This window comes from Gorilla gorilla, chromosome 16 (assembly GCF_029281585.2).
Source record: "Gorilla gorilla gorilla isolate KB3781 chromosome 16, NHGRI_mGorGor1-v2.1_pri, whole genome shotgun sequence".
NCBI classification, from domain to species: domain Eukaryota; kingdom Metazoa; phylum Chordata; class Mammalia; order Primates; family Hominidae; genus Gorilla; species Gorilla gorilla.
Window position 1 is genome coordinate 71,904,495 of NC_073240.2, and position 5,303 is coordinate 71,909,797.

The window sequence follows — 5,303 nt, forward strand, 5'->3', positions numbered from 1 at the left end:
TAGATTTCTTTTTCAGCTAGTTCATTATTGGTGTATAGAAACAGTGATTTTGGCATGTTGATGTTGTATCCTGTATCTTCACTAAATTTATTTATCAGTTTTAAGAGTTTTTTGATGGCGTCTTCAGGTTTTGCTATATATAGGATTATGTCATCTGGCTGGGCACAATGGCTCACACCTGTAATCCTAGTGCTTTGGGAGGCTGAGACAAGAGGATCACTTGAGGCCAGGAATTTGAGACCAGCCTAGGCAACATAGCAAGACCCCATCTCGACAAAAAACAATTGTTTTAATTAGCCAAGTGTGGTGGCATGGCATCTACAGTCCCAGCCACTTGGGAGGATTGCTCAAGCCCAGGAGTTCAAGGCTACAGTGAGCTATGATTTTGCCACTACATTCGGTGAGCTATGATTGTGCCACTGCACAGCCTGGGCGACGGAGTTAAGAGCCTGCCTCTAAAAAAATTAAAAATAAACATAAATAAATAAATATTATGATAAATTGACTTCCTCTTTTCTAATTTGGATGCCCTTATTTCTTTATCTTGCTTAATTGCTCTGGGTAGGGCTTCCAGCACTATGTTGAATAAGAGTGGTAAGAGTGGGCATCTTTGTCTTGTTCCAACTTTTAGAGGAAAGGATTTCAGCTTTTCCCCATTCAGTATGATGTTAGCTGTGGGTTTGTCATATATGGCCTTTATTGTGTCGAGTTTTGTTCCTTCTAAGCCTAGTTTTTTGAAACGTTTTATCATGAAGCAATGTTGAATTTTATCAAATGCTTTTTCTGTGTCTATTGAGGTGATCATATGGTTTTTATGCTTCATTCTATTCATATGGTGTATCACATTTATTTGTGTATGTTGAACCTATGTGGCATTTTTTTAAGTTGCTGTCCACAAGTTTATTGTCTTTATCTGAAAAATCCTCATAGAAAATTGTTTGGTTTAGCTCTCAGCAGCCCACTCCTGAGCTCTGAGGAAGCTTGCCTTCTTCTGAGTTACCCGATCTTTCTTCTGAGCAAGGGACATTTTGGGACAGTGCCACCTCTTCTTTTTAACTTTTTTTCTTGGGCTTCTTTTCATAGACTGGATTCTCTATGAGAATCCAGAGCATGAGCTTTCTAACACATCTCCTCCATCATGTCTGGAGTTATGCTGTTCTTTATGTATTGAGAGAACTGTTTCTTGTAAGCATCTTCATCTTCTTGCATTAAGTAGCATGTATAATCTGCAACATTCTGGCCCATGATGTGCTTCCAGTGTACTTCTGCATTAAATTCCTTGCTTTCAGAATCATAACCAGGGAATCGTTTGGTACTGTGAGGGATAGACAAGCCTCCATCCACAGCCCCCTTCAGGGCACCAAAAACTTTATTGCCACTGGTAGTTCTGGCAAGGCCTGCATCCAAATAGCACGTAAAGGCACCTGGCTGACCATTAATGCTTTCCACATTGTATTCATCGCCAGTCACCTCCACTTGGGCTTCATAGATCTTGTCCATGCCAAACATATTGAAAAGCCTGTGGGCCAGCAGCAGGCCAATACAATATGCTGCAGCATAATTTGACAAGCCAACCTTCACACCATATTTTGGCAGTTCGTGTGCATGTGCTGTCCAGAGTATCATACCCCCTCTATACAGGCGTAAGCAATCTGACAAATGATATCTCTGTTTGTTACACGAACTATCATCCTATATTTGAGTGTATTGTATTTATTTTTATCCTGTATCACCAAGCGTTTCCAAGCTTAGTAATCAGTTTTACCCTCTCATTGTCTTCTAAATTTCACTTGGTATCTCTTTAAGTAGGCCTTATTCTTAACAACTTTAACAAACCCCATCCTGGGGAACAAAAGACCCACATCCGCGGCTCAACAGAGACCTGCAGGCCCAGCAGTGCTAGGGGGCGGAAAGGCTACATGGCATTATTAGTGTGTATTTTAATCCAATATATTTCAATCCCATTGGATATTGTTGTTTTTTTAAAGTCAGTAATCATTTAGAGCTCCTCATATATTCACCACTTATTTTGCTCTTCATTCCTTCTTATAACTCGGAACTTCCTTCTGGAATCACTCTTTTATAGTCTAAGTATTATATGGCCTTTAGAAATTTTTAGTGCTGTCCTTGTGATGGAGAACTCACTCAGGTTTTATTTATTTATTTATTTATTTATTTATTTATTTATTTATTTATTTATTTATTTTATGAGACAAAGTCTCACTCTGTTGCCCAAACTGGAGTGCAGTGGCGCGATCTCAGCTCACTGCAACCTCCCCTTCCCAGGTTCAAGCGATTCTCCTACCTCAGCCTCCTGAGTAGCTGGGACTACACCCATGGTGTGCACCACCATGCCTGGCTAAAGTTTTTTGTGTTTTTAGTAGAGATGGGTTTCACTATGTTAGCCAGGCTGATCTTGCACTCCTGACCTCGTGATCTGCGCACCTTGGCCTCCCAAAGTGCTGACATTACAGACATGAGCCACCGTGCCCAGCCAGGTTTTTTAAATCTGAAAATACCTTTATTTCACGTTCATTTAAAAAAAAGTGTCATTAAAATATAACAATCATATAGTAAAGTCTACTGTGGGGTAACTACTAGTATGGGACCATCTTAAACCCAAGTTCAGGGCTTGAAATTTAATTTTATGGCTGTTGGATTCTTATTTCTGTTTCCATCTCTCTGTGATATTATCAGAACAAAAGTCCTAGTTTTCCAGGATTGGCAAGCATCAGAGGATCAATGTGGCTTCCGTGCTCTTTTACCTTTCTGGATTCACATTTTTACTTTACTTTGACTTTATAATTCCTTACAGTCATGTTTTGTCTTCGATGCTTTTAAAATGTTTTAATATATTTTATCTAGTTGTTTAAAATTTTTATCCAGTGGGATAGTTAATTCAAATAACATAGTCCTCCGTTACTAAGAGCAGAAAGTTCCCATGTTGAATTTTTAATTTTTTGCTATTATAATTTTAATTTTTAAGAGCTGGTTTTTGTTTGTTTTTTGTTTTCCGAATGCACTTCTTAATTAATATCCTGAGCTTCTTTCACAGAGTTTATTTGTAATTTCCCTTTTACCTACGTGTCTCATCCTCCAGTCTGTAAGTTCCCTGACCATGTCTGTCTCCTTCCTTCAAGGCTGTATCTCCAACACTTAGAAAAATATCTGGATGAGGCCAGGAATGGTGGCTCACGCCCATAATCCCAGCACTTTGGGAGGCTGAGGTGGGCAGATCACTTGAGGCCAGAAGTTCGAGACTAGCCTGGCCAAAATAGTGAAACCCCATCTCTACTAAAAATACAAAAATTAGCTGGGAATGGTGGTGCGTGCCTGTAATCCCAACTACTCAGTAGGCTGAGGCACAAGAATTGCTTGAATGTGAAAGGTGGAGGCTGCAGTGAGCTGAGATTGTGCCACCGCACTCCAGCATGGGTGACAGAGTGAGATTCTGTCTCCCCTCCCCACCCCCCCAAAATAAAAATATCTGGATGAATAATAAAGCTTTATCTTGGGTTTTGCCTAGACAAATTAGTCTCATTAAAGCTGGATTCCTATTTCAGAGACGGTTCTCAACTTCTGACTTTTAACATCCTACATCCTGCAGTTTTGAGTCCTATGCACCTCCCAGATGTGAAGTTCAGGCTTTTATAAGCCAGCCATCAAAGAACATTATGAGCTACCCCATCGTGGCTCTGAATAGCAGCCAACTGTTCAGTCTTGTAAGCATCATCATGTGTGCACAGCACAGAGTAGAAAAAAAAGTAAATCTGATAAAAAATAAAACTCAGTTAAAAAAAAAGAAAAGAAGTGAAACTTCACAAGTACTACAATAGAGTAAAAGATAGGTATCATTAAGCATCATGAAAGTGCCATAAAGAGCAAGAAAAGAACAAAATGTAAAGAACATGTACAAAATGCTGGAAATATATTATCAAAGATGGAATCCAAAAGGCAGGACATGTTACTATGGATTTTTATTTTTTTTTATTTTTTATTTTTTGGCTCTCTGGGAATGAAAGTCTTCCATAACACATAAATTTTCCTCTTGAACTTTTGGATTCTTAGCAGATATACAGGAACTCATTGTGCAGTAAAAGATAGGACCACCTATACTAAATAATGTGTGAGGCTCATGAAGAGTCTACATTAGCAATGCAGGTGAAGTTTAATAGTGATCAGGTGTCTGTCTTGAGGACTGATGTTGACCATGGTGACAGTAGGACATGTGGTCTGAGAGGAAAACTTAGATGCATCTGTGCCTGTCACAAGTGGGGGATCATACAGGTGTTTTTAAAACTCGCAAGACACCTTGTAAGCAAAGACCTACTGTCATTATCCTGGGAAACATTTCTTAAAGAATGGCCTGAGTAATATGCTAGTTACACTGTATACATGTTTCAATGCATGTATTCAAATGTAACACTAGACCCCATAAATATGTGCAATTATTATATGTCAATTAAAAATAATAAAACTCATCTTTTAAAAAAGAATGGCCTTGGGACACCTACCTCAGAACCACTTGTGGGAATCTTACAGTTTGGTTGCCTGCCTCCATTCCATTTCCTCAGACCCAATCTCTGTGGGTGGGTCCCAGCATTTTTAATAGGCTCCCAGATGAGTCTTCTGCATACCAAGTTGTGGGTCCAATGCTTAGGAAGATGCTGACACTAGACCCATTACCCCTTTGTCCTTTCCCTGAAATCTGGAAAGGAGTCCACTTTAGACTTACCACCATGAGAGTCAAGAGCCCCAGTGATACAAGTCTCAATTAACAAAATTAACAATTTGCAACAACAGAATCAGAAGAAGAATCCAAAGAAATTTTGCAATCAGCTTTGAAAATGCTAACTTTACACATTTTTAAATGTAAAAGGCCTGTGCCGTTCCTCCCAAGCCAACATTGGAGTAGCAGATTTGGGAAGTCATTCTTCCAACACTTTTTTGTGAATCGCTAGTCATGTGTCCAGCTGAGCATGAACTGGTGTATGGGAAGAGAAGGTGGCCAGTAGCCAAGCATTTCATAAGACTGTGATGCAGACTGAAGGCTTTAAGTATTAGTAAGATTCATGTTTCTGACTTCCACCCTGTGGAATAGACTGCTGACAGTGATGGACATGGTGACATGATAGGACTCATCAACCATGTGTGCAGCAAGCAAGACCTTTGACTTTCAGCTAATCCCAGCTAATCCCAGCACGGAATGTAAAAATGCACAGGTCATTGGCACCATGGTTGGTGGGAAGTGAGGTGTAGTAGCTGAACTTACAAAGCCTGTTACTCTACAATGACCTATGAGA

General features: G+C 39.6%; 1 pseudogene; it reads right to left on the minus strand.

The window, feature by feature from the left end:
- Positions 1–943: 943 nt before the first annotated feature.
- LOC101127845 (large ribosomal subunit protein uL18-like) lies at positions 944–1,860 on the minus strand (annotated as a pseudogene).
- Between the last annotated feature and the right edge of the window lie 3,443 nt (positions 1,861–5,303).